This window comes from Python bivittatus, unplaced genomic scaffold (assembly GCF_059951505.1).
Source record: "Python bivittatus isolate LINGU-HERP-01145 unplaced genomic scaffold, Pbiv_v1 ctg000200_np1212, whole genome shotgun sequence".
NCBI classification, from domain to species: Eukaryota; Metazoa; Chordata; class Lepidosauria; order Squamata; family Pythonidae; genus Python; species Python bivittatus.
This window is the reverse complement of record NW_028277040.1, coordinates 21822350-21836240: the sequence shown is the minus strand read 5'-3', so window position 1 is coordinate 21836240 and position 13891 is coordinate 21822350. Positions and strand designations below refer to the sequence as shown.

Below are 13891 nucleotides of genomic sequence, written 5' to 3'. Positions count from 1 at the left end.
ATCCATGTAGAATAAATTGAAAACCAAGTAGTGTCAAAAGCCACCTTACCCCACTGAAAAACTGCTCTGAAATTAAAACAGGGATTTAATTATATTGCCTCACAAAGTTTAATATAAGAATTAGCATGAGGGCTTTAGATATAAGGTTAGGAATACGTCTGGGAACACTGACAGTGTAGAAGTAAGTGCCAGCTGAGTAAAGCGGTCACAAACTGTGATAGTAGAAGTATTAAACAATAAAATGGTTTAATTTCAACGTGGCCTGAAGGTGGTATGGTGGTAGAAACTAAATATGGCACCTTAATATATTTACGCTCAGGTCTGCAGATCACTGTGAACGTTGGTGGTTATTGTCCTTACTTATTCTTGTCTCTCTTTTCACACTGAAAGTTTAAAAATCTATCGTTCTCACGCTCTCTTCTGAACATCGAGCAGTAAATAAGCTTTCTTTCCCACAGGAATATGCATTATTAGGGCTCAAGGGGGCAAAGTCAGGCTGACAACCCTTTATCATAATGAAAAAATTAAGGGTAAGTTGTAAGTCATACTTGAGGATGATTACGCAGAGTTATTTTCTTGGACATCTCACTAGATCAGGGTTTCTCAACCTTGGCAACTTTAAGGCGTGTGGGCTTCAACTCCCAGAATTCCCCAGACAAGCATATTCTGGGAGTTGAAGTCCACACGTCTTAAAGTTGCCAAGGTTGAGAAACCCTGCACTAGATTATTCTGATTTAATTTAATTATCCTGATTTAATTGCATCTCTGGCAGCAAATGAGAAGCAGCGCTAGGACAATCAACCATCTTTCTCTGCCAGCTGGCCTCCCTGCAGAACAGAAAAAGGTTCTGTGGGAAGCTCTGGGGTTTGTCACTAGGGAAGTGCATATAAGTGCAATCCTGAAGCTCTATTACCTCAGGTGGTTCCCAAACCCCTTGCTTGTAGCCCCCAGGATTTCTGCAGAAGTTACCACTGAATGAGGTGTGTGCAAAGATTTAATTCAGAGATTCCATCTGAATACAGTTCCATTGTATCTGGACTGGCATCAGGTTTCCCAATCAAACTGACAAATCCATTTAAAAATTGCCATATCATTGCTTGCCTCCGAATCAGTTGAGATGATTTAGGCACCCTCTGTACATGTGCAGCATATTTTCCTCTGAATCAATTCCAAAGTCTGACTGATTTGATTTCAGACATCCAAACCGAACAAACTGCAAATCTCAACTGAAATTAATTCAAACTGGATTTTGCCTTCACACATCCACATTCCTGAGCTGTACGTTTTCATCTAACAGATGGTGGAAATTATAAAGTACGTGGCCATAGGAAAGAGATGCAAGCGGGTAGATGCTGTGCTAGCAGAAAGAGGAAGGATCAAGCATCATAATCACTGATGATGCCCTTGATGTTGGGAGTTGGTGATCCTGATATGATTTACAAACCTCTGAATAAAACATGACTCCTAATTATTTCATAATAACTGAAAGTGCACTCTGAACTAATGATTCTTCCAATATGTCTGGATGCCATGAGATTCTGTCCAGCTTTGTTAATTTTTCTAAAACCATCTAGTTTGTAATACAATGAGGCTTACATGCAACAAATGAATGTCTATCCTGCATCGCCATATCCTGATATCATGATTCAAATCCTGTGATGTACGTACATATTTTCACCTTTCACTGGGGCGCAAGTACAAAGGGTGGGGACTGTGTTGTGAGATCACCATACGTGTTGCCGTTTCTTCATCATCATGGTTGGCAGCAGATGTCAATGAGGCTACATTTTGATATTCATAGGATATTACTGGATGGACCTGACTAAGGAATTCTGCCCAGTGTCAAGGTCTTGGAAAGTCAAATGATATTTTAAATGAACACTAAAACTGAGACAGTTAGCTAGTAGTTAGAACATCCTATTTAAATATCTCCCCAAGTAGTTGGAATATTCAGAGAGGGGGGTGAGATAGACAAATTAGTCATCAATAATCACATCGCATCTCCCATCTTCAGGGACATGCAGGCTATGTGACATGCACAGGTGAGTCAAGGGGATACAGCTCATATTCAAATTAGCACCAGTCAAAAATAAGCAGCAGTGGGCAGGAGGGGCGATAGGGGAGACACAAATATGACAGGACGTTTCTGAATGCTACCCAAGCCTATCTTGACACGCCCTCTCAACATCAGGATCTGGCCTTTTACGTTCGCAAAATCCAAGCACGAGTCCCCTGTGGTGTTCCCTGCTCTTCCCAAGGCATAGAAGGATCAACACCTTCTGTTCATGTTCCAGATGCTCGGCCTTCATCTTCAAAAATTCCCCAGCTAAAATGACCACTGCTGAGAACTGCAAGAACCGAAGCCCACATAACTGGACGGCACCGACATCTGCTTTAAAGAGCACAGCCGACTCCACCAAGGATAAAGGAGAAGATGAAAACAGAAAGGTCTTTTATCTCCTACGTTCCTGTTTCCTGAGATTTACTTGGATGAGATTTTTACTGGAAGAGGACGCTGTGAGATAACTACCACTGCCTCTATAAGCCTCCAAACCTAATAAAGCAAAAGTTAAAAGCAAAACAAAATAATGCTTACTACAATATTATTAAAACAATTTTTTAATCCCTCAAATTGGGGGAATTTAAAACGGTTTGAAAGAAAACACCTTCTGGGATGTTTCTCCAATTCTCTAGTCTAGCCTATAACCCTGAGATTTCCTAGTGGTCTCCCTTCTAAGTACTAAACAGATTTGACTTGCTTGACTCTTTCTAGATTATTTAGACTCGACGAAAAAGGTTTTCCTTGGCACTAAAAATACATTAAAGTACACACCATACATCTGTTTTTAGATGAAGAGGATTCCACAGCTTGGGTATTACTTCTGAAAAGCAGTTTTCATTCCTAGCTGTTTGCCAAACACCCCTTGATGGAGTCCCAAGAAGGAGGGGTACAGGTAGCAATTTTGAGTGAGCAACCCTTTATGCGCTCCAGCCATGAAGAACCTTGAAGATCAAAATCATCATTCTAGCAATAGGCTTGGAACCAATAAAAATGGTAAAGTCTGTTCATAAAACCCAGTCCCAGTTCATAACGTTTTCATCATAATCTGGTCCAGCTGAAGTTTCTAGAGCAGTACAGTATGAGACTGACCCATGCACAAGGCATTGCAGGAATCAGAGTGTGTGAGCGTGTACCCCCCGAAGCAAGGCTTGCCTGTCCAGGTAGGTAAACTTGCAACTGGCAGCCAGGATGCATCGATTAGCACACAGAGCCTCAAACCAAAATCTTTAAGATGAACATCCAGCAAAATAGGGTTACTTTGGTGAGGATTAAATTTGGGGGAAAAAAATCAGAGATTTGTTTACAACTTCTGGGAAGTTCTACCAGGTTGTGATTCAGGTTTTATGGGTTACACCCCAACCTACATGATGATTATATGGTGTGGAGGAGGAAGACAGAAGCAACAGCCGCCTTTTCACCTCTCAGAGCAGAAGGCACCCGGAGGAATGGCTTCCCTGGCTGGCCTGATTGGGCCTCTCAGGATACATTTTTTTCCAGCTAAACATGACCAGTGTAAATGCTTCTAAAAAAAGAAAAGATAAATAATTACTTACATTATTCATTTGTTAGGTGTACATCCTGTCTTTCCTCCAGGAACACAAGGTAGCGCGCATGGCATCAACACCCATTTTATTTCCCCCAGAGCAACCCTGCGAGGTAGGCTGGGGTGAGTGGGAGTGACCGGCCCAAAGTCATCCAGTGAGTTCCTATGGCTGGGCATTACTCTTGAGAGGCAGCTAACAGGAATATAAACCCAAGGCACTTCAGCCCATCCCTCTAGACAGAGTGAATCCAAAAGCATCATTTCAAAAATGGCTAAGCTTAGGTCAGTCTGCAGCAGTATTGTCTGAAACCAGTGAGATTTCCTAGTGGCAAATATAGCTTCACGCAAGGCGAAAAAACCCCCAGGAATCAATGCATCAGCTTTTTTTTTTTTTTGGTCAAAATGCGAAGTTTATTAGCAAGCTAACAATAATATTGTGTTGTATAGTTTTTTAAATATTGTGTGTGTTTGTGTGTATCTTGTATTTTGTGTGTTTGTTTTTTTATATAGTTTTACTTGCCACCCTGAGTCACGTGTCCAAGATGGATAGTTATATAAATTGAAATAAAAAATACATAAATAAGAAGAATCAAGTATTTTAAAAAGCAAATGCCTACAAACACAACTAAAATTACATTGTTAGTTATGGGCAATTGCTCTTGTTGAAACAGTTATTGATAAAATTTGAATATTAAGTTCACAGCGGGATGCATCACATTTTTTATCAGGAAGATAGAAAGATTTTATACATACTCACAGACACACACATGCATAAGTTTAAATATATATAATATTAATAAGAATAATAGCTCTAATTTTGGCAAATCTTGTGATTTATGAAAACTATGAATGAATTTTGGTTTATGTTGTTACTGGATGTAAGAGTATCTTAAAATAAAAAATGAAAAAACAAAACACCTGGTCGTACCATAAATTAACATGCACGGAATTTCAGCCCTGTGGTGTAATGCATGTTTACTCCAAAATAAATCCTGCCATCTTCAATGATGCTTAACCCTCCAAAGTGTGTCTCAAATGGAAGCGCTATAAAGCATTCTTAAACAGATTTGGAACTCAGCCCCTTTTCTAATTAACAAAACTAATATTGTATCACTCCAGTGCATTTAAATTATAGGAATAATGATCATAAAGTATAGAAAAGTATAAAATCCAAAGGGTTGTCAGCGTCAACCAAGTTTACCATTTATTTTGGAACCGAATCTGACTGTTTTGGGTGATATAAAAACCTGTTAAAAGTGATGATGATGACGACGATGATCATCATCTACCCAAAGCCCCTATAAACACTCTTTGATTCGTGCCCGATCCCCGCTCGCCAAGAGAAGCAAAGGTACGGCCCGGGCCCCCCACCGCAGGGCCCCCAAGGCTACCAGGAGACTTTCCGGAGTGGCTGAGCTCCCACGGGAGGCACCTGAGCGGCTCCCTCGGCGAGGGAGAGACCCGGGGCGCCCCGGGGATCTCCCACGGCCGCCTGCCAGCCGGCCGAGTGGGCGGGCCAGGACCTGCCCCTGAGTTCCCTGCTGGGCTGTGCGCGGGGTGGTGCTCTTCTTGCGAGCGCCGGCGGCACCGAGGCTGCCGCACTGACTCCTCTTGACATTAACCGGAAGCGTGGGAGACTCCGTGCGCCCAGACGCCCGCGCCCGCCCCGCGAGCCAGCCCGGAGCAGAAGTCTCGCTCCTCCGAAGCGCACCTGGCCAAGCGAGACGAGCTCACTTGCGGGGACGGGGGCTGCTCGGTCGGCGGGCACCGCCAGTTGGGCGAATCTACAGGAAGGTAAGGCAGGCGCTGCTGGCTTCGGGAGGCTGGCAGGCAGGCTGGCTGGCTGGGGAAAGCGGAGGGCGCGCTTTTAGGGGTGGAGATAGCCGGGTTCTCCTGGCGGGGCTTGGGGGAGCGAAGCGAATGCGACACGTGCCGGGGAGACCGGAGAGAGTCTGGGGCTGGCATGGCGGGCACGCGCGCCCTCCCTTTCCTTGGCCGGATTTGTGTGTGTGGGGGGGGGGCGGACAGATGGCGCAGCCGGCCCTTCCCTTGACCCAGTCGAGCGGTAAAAGGCCGGAGGCTCGCTAAGGCTAGCGGGATTGGTAAAATCTTCATTTTTGCGCGTGGGAGAAAGCACTTGGCGCAATCCATGTCCCCTTTGAGGCCTCAGCGATGGAAAAGAGGGCTCTGTTGAGCTGGCCTCTTGAAAAGGGGGAGTCGGCCTTGCATTCTCGGCCCCTTTGCTTGTTAAGTGGATTTTAAGTAAGTTGTATTTTCCAGCGTTGAAAGAATCATTTTCTGCTCTTGCGCAATCACTCTTTGCACTATAACGATCTCTCCGTCTCTCTCTCTCTCTTTCTCTCTTTCTCTCTTTCTCCCTCCCTGTGGAAAGATTATAACAGCCATAACATGCTGGTAATGTGTGTTTTGCAAAACTGGGTATACAGTATACTTGAGTAACCTCACCCTTGCAGTGAACCTAGGGGTGATTAAGTGCATCTGTCATATCCTGTGCTTTAGGCATTTCCCATCCTCTTGACAGAGTTTCACTGAAACTCCTTAGAAGTGCTACTGTTTTATTGCTTCCCTCTTTTTTCCCTGGGAAGTACAGCCAAGTTTAAAAGAAAAGGCTAAGCTGACAAAACTTTTGGTTTCACTCTGAAACTTTCTGAGATTTCTTTCCCCTTATGATAATGTTGTCAAACGATATCATGTGGTCTTTTATGCAACATTTTGGAATGTCTTTACAATAACTGGTGGAGTAAGTAAATTTGACAGTCGGATGTTTGGTAGTACTTACTCAGATGTTAAGCTTGGTTGAGTTTAAGCTATGGCACGTGGACTAGTGACACTGCATATGCAAGCCCTAGAAAGTTGTAACATTAAAATGCATGCGTTCCAACAAAGAGAACGATGCTCTGAGGTGGAAAATTAAAAGAGCTGCTTGCTGCTGCCGCCCGTAAGTGGAGGGGGCCTTGGCAATTAATGCCAATGTGACTTATCAAGATCCTGACATGAACTCCTGGCAGCTTCCCAAGTGCCTTGTTTCTGGACCACGGTTTATATCAGCCTTGTGCAATGTGATGTCTCTGTATAGGATGGATGACGCTTCCCAGCACGGTCATGTTGGCCTGGAACTGCAGTAGTCACTGTCAAGGCATTTGGAAAGCATTATTTTAGGGGAAACTGACCTATAGAATAGTACCCCTGAAAATATGGAGTTTGTTTAACCCTCTTTTAAACCAACATTTGGGCAGCTAAAAAAACCCCAAGGTATTAAATCCTGTATATATTTAGGGCTCACGTATAAAGGTTGCAATATGCATAATATATAGATTTGATATGGCACAAACTGAATGGTGTCATTGTGACCTTATGCTGAAATGCATAATCAGTATAATTGTATTTTGCAGTAGTTCATTAAAAAGCATGAACAGTCTTAACTATAGGTAATATTTTTTAGAGGACAGTATAATTTTATGGGGAAAAAAGATAACTGTTGGTCTATATGTCTGTTCTTTATATTTGAGTTATCGAATAGAACATGCAGTTATCTTGAAATGCAAGTGCTTTTAACGTTTCTTCAAATTAAACATTGACTGTTCATGTTGGATTCTGAAGCTAAACAGGGTGAACCTGTTTAGTACCTGGGTTGGAGACAGGGCTGTAGACTAGACTGGAAATCCAAAAAACATCCCTGAAGAAGACAGTAACAAATGATTTCTACGTTGCTACCAAGAAAACAACATGGACATGTCCATGAAGTCACCAAAAATCAAGCTTGATTGGAAGGAGACTTTAATCTTCACTTTTTAAGTAATATTTAGGGCGCAGCCAAGCATATGACAACTATAAATATTGCAATTGGATGATTCTGTAAATTGAAAAGGCGTGTGTTAATTTTCTGTTTTAGTGCCTTTCTACTTTTCCTTTCTTTGAAGGAGGCCAAAATGCCATAACTGTTTTTTCTAATTTCTATCCAATGAAGTAGATTAGGGAGAGAAACAGTGAATTTCCTAATATCATCCAGTGAAGTTTCTGCAGTCCTCCATGCTCCAAGTCTAGTATTTTCATAACATCATTATTGTGCATGGCCATGCACAGGTAATTCTAAGACCATTGGAGTACGTAGGGCGAGTCTCTGGCCTTCCACTAATTCCCTCTGATACAAATTGCCAGCAGTCCATCCTGAACACAAATAACTTGAACCGAAGAGTCTTCTGCTCATGGCAGCATTGTCCACCGCAGTGTTATAGCAACGCCTCTGGGGGCTTAACTTTTTTTACATTATGTAGCAATCCTTACAACAATTCTACTAATTTAACTTCAGCATTGAATTCTAAACTTAAATCCTCAAAGCAGGTAACATCAAAGATTAGAAAAGGGGGAAAAGCAACTATTTTAAAAGCACATGCCTAAAATCTGCAAAATCATAATAGGCCCAGGTTGGGCAGGTAATTCTCCCCCCTACTGTAAAATAAAATGCCATAGCATTAACATATACGAAACAGCATTAAGACTGCAATTGAAATTATTTACTATTTTAATTTCAAATGGAAATCACTGTTAAAGCCAGCCTTGTATATCAAGTACTAGCCTGGTAGGTGACCAGAAATTCCCTGTTGGAGAGTATAGTATGTGGATTTCATGAAAGTAAGTGAGCAGGCCGGCAGTTTCCTCCTCTGTGTCCAACACAGATACATCAATCGGTACATTTTGGTTTCAGACTAGGAGCAAAACTTCATTGCATGGCTTCATATTATAAGAAGAGATACCAGGTTACATAAAATCAGTGTAAAATGCAATAATATGCAGCAACCAAAAGGGAAGGCCTCTGATTTCTCTATCTTCCTGCACTTTCTGCTCCTCCATACAACAGTGCTGGGCCTGGCAAGCTACCAAGTAGATTCTGCTCTTGTCAAGTGATTGCATAAAACTCATGGCAGATTTAGAAACTTTGGTATTAAGGAGGTTATCGTGGTATTACAGATTTCCCTATAAGAGGCAGTGTGGAAAAATATGGCCTGCTTGCTCACATGAACAGAGTCTTTCCTAAAGGAGAGTGCTCTTAAAACTACTTTTGAGAATTGCTTTCGGGAGACTGTCCAAATGTGCAGGGTTGGACATGCTGCAGTACTTTGGGAGAATAAGCTGATGGGTTTATGGGATCATATCCAACTATTGCACATGCAGAGTTTCTTCCTCCCTCTTCCTGAATATCGTTATCCAAAAGCCTCTTATTGAGTAGAGCCTCCGTTGCCTGGTCATAACCCATCCCTATCAGCGTTTGGGGAGAAAGCTGCTGCAATATTTTTTGTTGTGTGCTCGGTTTCCAGGATGCGCAGAATGGATCTGTCAACATAAAAGGGATGAAAAATTCAATTTTCTCCAAAACATAAATATCCAATCCAGGCCCTAGCCCTGCCCCTAAGTAGAATGCTCTGTTTGGAATGCAACACATCCCTTGAAAACTTGGACTGAAATAGAGGTTTCTTCCTTCCTCCTTCCTTCCACCCCACAGAGGAGTTGCACAATGGGCATAACCACGAAAGCTTGACAGCAGTTACACTTACCTTGTGTGGAAAAAAAGACAGAGTAGCTACGGTGCTCCTTTGTGCCTTCTGGGCTGCAGAGACCATCAAGACACGGCTAGAAGAGAGAAGCCCTGAATCCATACACCGTGCCCCAAGATGCCTCTCTCTCTCTTCCTGCTCTGCAAGCTCTCAGGCCCAGGAGTTTTGTAGGCTAATTCAGTGGCTAGAAATGAAAGATGCCTGAATCTTGAAAAGGAGAGTGCCCCGTGAGTCAGTGATGGATCATGGTGCCTTGCTTTATTGCAAAACCAGTCCTCATTGCTGATACCCTGTTCTGTGAAATTTAGCTATTTCATAAAGCAAGACATTGCAGTAAGGAAAGGATACCCCTCTCCCTAACCATTTTCCAAACCAAAGAGATAATTTCTCTTGATTATGTTTCTGCATGCTAGGGTGTCTTATGTGACTCATAGTGGGTTGGTTTTAGATTCTGGATTTGCAAAAAGCTAGGAAAATCACAAAGGAAATTTCTTTTCTCTCTCTCTCTCTCATTCTCTCTCTCTCTCAAGGATTGGAGCTGCCAGTTCTTGTCCTGAGCACCTCTGCACTTTTCACGGCTGCTGAACAAGAAGAACTTTGGAGGAGTTTTCTGGCATAGAGTTAGGGATGGGAGAACTTTACTTGACTCTTTCTGTTGTTCAGCAGCTGCTAAAGGCACCAGAGGAACCGGAAAAAAGAGGGGAAACCATGGCACTAGAGCAGTCCTAACACATACATATATCCTGTATTTTCAGCGTTAAAGAATTCGTGACTGCATTTGCAAATTAGGTTTTCTTATGCTGAAGCCCTACAGTAAAGGGCCAACATGCAGTAGAAGTCCTTTTCTTGTTGAATACAGTACTTCTGGAGGATTATTAGTTCATCTGGTTTCTGGATATTTCAGAGAGGATGATTCGGAAGCCAAGTGCAATATGGATAGGTCGTTGCGACTCTAAAAATGGTTGGTCAAAGTTCTGGAAAGCCATAGAACTGTATTTTTATTCCCAAATAAGGAAACTTGGCACATTCTGCGGTGTTTTAAGCTAGTGCAAATGTAGTACTTGCTTTATTGGCAATACATTGGCACGCTGCCTTTGCATAGAAGTGCTGAAAGCTACTTCATCTCTTGCTTTTTATTTTTATTTATTTTAAATTCCAAGTTGAAAGAGAGATTGGTGAAGGATGATTTAGTTCTTGGATATGCTGCAAATTTAGTGGCTAAAAGTTGCAAATAACAATTACTTATAATTGTCAGGACAACTATCATGATAACAGCTAGGTGTGTCAGATTTGCTGCTCTTTTCTTATATGATTGTTGGAAACAGATGCTTTGCTCATTTTAGGGTAAACACACTGTTTTAAATATCCCTTTTATCTATTTTAAGCAATAAAAACTCTTAAGAATAAGCTTCTTATAATAGGAGGAAATAAGGTTCAGTTTGTGTCACACTGGATCTGGGAACTTTACATTTTGAATGATTAATATCAGTGACAAGCGGCAGACTTGTGGACACTCTGAGGTTTGAGCAGCATCATAAAAGGTAAGGGAGAGCTTAGGACAACTTAAAATTTAGGAGGGACAAGCTGAAGATCTCAGTGATGGTCATTAAATTATGATTGATTTATTTCTAATTTCTCTCTTCTCAGAAAAAGAGCAAGGATGGCTTGCTGAATTCCTTCATTAAACAATTTGTGTTGGAATTATTAGTGTTTTAAGGTGATATTGATTTTTTGCACATATCTTAAGGCCACCTTTAAAAGCAACAATCTAGTTGTTCTAAGATGTGTTGGAATCAATATGACCATAAAAAATGACAGCACCTGGTGGGTCTTTATTTATTTATTTATCAACAAAATGGTCGACACTTCAGCGGTTCGAGCCCAGCTCCATGCGGCAGACTGAGCTCCTGTCTCATCCCCAGCTTCTGTCAACCCAGCAGCTTGAAAGCATCCGCGAGTAGATAAATGGGGACTCTCACCCCGGTGAGACGAAAAACGCTGGTGGCGCCTTGCATGGGAGATGGGACCAATTGCTGGTAACGCGGAAGCCGCGCACGCCCAAAAAAGGCGTGAAGCAACGGAAACCCCGCCTCCTGCGCTCGCCAGCTGGGCTCCGCTCTAGGAAGGAGGCAATAGCAAACCACTTCCAAAAAACACCTTGCCTTGAAAACTGCAGGGACTCGTCCAGGCAGTCGCCGCAGAATTGGTCATGATTGAGTGCGGATTAAAAAAAAAAAAAGGCAGCTTACAATTTGTAAAACTAAAAAATATCCACACGGTACTCATAGAAACAAGAAACAATTATTGTTAATAAGAGAAGGATTCTATCAGCCTCAGAAGAAAGTCTGCTTTTTGGGGAATGGCTGTTTTAATCGAACAAATGGGAAGTATTAGAAGAAGGGGTTTAAGAAGAAGTGCTCCTTCAGGTAGGAATTAAGGTCAATGTATGGGGGATTCTTTTTTTTTAATTTAATAATCATTTTATTAAACATTACAATTAAGATAAAAACAAATGCAAACTAAAAAAAATAAAAGAATAAAAATAAAAGAAATTAGAAAAAAGTATAGAAAGAAAAATAGAAAAGAAAGAAAAAAATAGGAATGTAGTAAAGAAAAAGAAATATATATATATAAAGAAATTACTTTCCCTTTCATAACAACAAGTATAAACAATTTTAGTAACTGATCACCCTCTCTTAAAATATAACAAATAATCTCTTCTTCCCATATCTCATCTATAAACAAACCCTCAAAGGTTTGTTGTTCAGTCCTGGTCAATAAAAGTTCAGTAAGGCTTACCAGAGGTAACAATTTTAATCTATTTTAACCTTGATCAAGTAAACCAACTTTATATTCCTTCCTTTTACTTTTAACAATCTAGATTTTTAGTCCTTTCAAATAATGTCCTAGAATTTTTTCTTTGTCCATTCTCAGAAAATCCCTCAAAACTTTAACAGGTCTCTTTTGTAAATCCAATATAGCAAAGTTATCCAAGTCAGTCTTTTGGTTTGTTGGTTTGTTATTTATATAGCCCTTTTAATTAAAGAGTCACCTTGTGTGACATGGCTGGCTATATAAATATGATAAATAAATAAAAATAAATTAATAAAATTATTAAGACATCAGCTGGTTTCATTTGTATATCCATTGTAGCATCTTTTTCTATATCATTCTTGTAGCCTATCATTTTAAAATCCGCTTTCAAATCAGTCTCAATCTTGCCTGGTAAAACTTGTTCCTCTTCTATAACATCTTTTTAATACAGTCTATCTATAATGGCAGACACTCTTAAAATTAATTTCTGAGTCCATTGTTCACAAATATCCTTCAGTATGATCAATGTTAAAGTATTTTGCTCCATTCTGTATTAGTAAGTCAAATTTAAGTGTTCTTCTCCTTTAATTGTAATCTTTAGTTCCTTCTGATTCCCTCTAGTGTTCAACCTTCAAAGTCCCATCCTATCATTTTTTTTTAAGAATTCAGAACAGCATTTTCCCATGGGAAGGATTCTTACAATTAATTTCAGAATCTTATTTCAAATCCATCTGGACCCTTAGTCCATTTGTAACTTTCCAGAATCACCATTCCGATCACCTTTTTGCTGTTTATTCCAAAAAAAGAGATTTTTTTTAAAGTCGTTAAACCTGTATTTAAAACTTCTTTCGCTAAAGATTGAAGGAAATGTACATGTAGCTATCAAACTTCTTGTTTCAAAGATTCCTAATATGTAAAAGCAGTTAAAAAGCAATTTCTGAAAGTGATTAAGAAATGAGGCTTGGCGAACCTTATGTCCATATAGGCTACATTGTGGCTGTGAGCTTGGTGGAAATCCCTCGACTCACAAATTGACCACAAAAACCTTGGTTCCTGCAGTCTACTCCCAAGGAGCAGCTCTTCTGGAGTACATGTCAGTGATCTCATGATCTCTCCTTTTTCCAGAGAGACTTCACCAGCCAGAATTTGCCGTGTGGCCACTGATCTCCACCATAATGCCATCCCCGTTCCTTCAGGAACATCTAGCTTGCCATGAATCCTCACCAGAAGTCCAGTGTATGTGGGATTCTTGAATTCATGCCTCTGATCCTTTTATTGGGGGAGGGAAAAAAAAGACATCTCCAAGGTAGAAGCCCAGTTTACATTAAGAAAAAGCCCCAACATTCTTTGGTTTATGACTGTATACTTTGATAACATTAATTAAAATCCTCAAAATTTGCTAGCTAACAGTCCTTTTTTTAAATATAATTTTTATTTAAGAAGTTTTTTTCACGAAGTTAAAAGATAAACACAAAGCAATGTAGAAAAAGAAGTAAGAGAGAAGGAAAGATAAAATGGTGAAAACAATAAAGAGCAGAGAGAAAGAGAAAGAAAACAAAAAGATAATTAAAGAAGTGACTTCCCATCTTCTTTACAGCAGTTATAGACATACTTGAAACCGTTTCCCCCTTCAAAATTACATAACATGGTTCCCTTCTGCCCACATTCAACCCATATTAATCGATAAATCCGGAAATCACCAGTTCATTTTTATCAGTTTTCAGCAAAAAAAGTCCATAAAGGGTTTCAAGTCTTTTATAGTTAATGTTCCCTCCCTAATCAATTTAGTCATTTCTAACAGTCCTTTCTTATGAGCAAACATTAAGTATTTGCGGCACGTGGCTAGTCTTAAAGCGAAGAGAGAACCAGTCCTCTTAGTATTTGCTTTCCGAATAGCTT

General features: G+C 40.6%; 1 protein-coding gene across 1 annotated transcript in view; it reads left to right on the top strand.

Annotated features, from left to right (window-relative positions):
- Nucleotides 1-5153: 5153 nt before the first annotated feature.
- Nucleotides 5154-13891, top strand: part of MAP3K20 (mitogen-activated protein kinase kinase kinase 20) — a 120574-nt gene continuing 111836 nt past the window's right edge. Inside the window, exon 1 of the mRNA XM_015887662.3 lies at nt 5154-5399. The gene's annotated coding sequence lies outside the window, so the exon portion shown is untranslated. The remainder of the gene's footprint in view (nt 5400-13891) is intronic.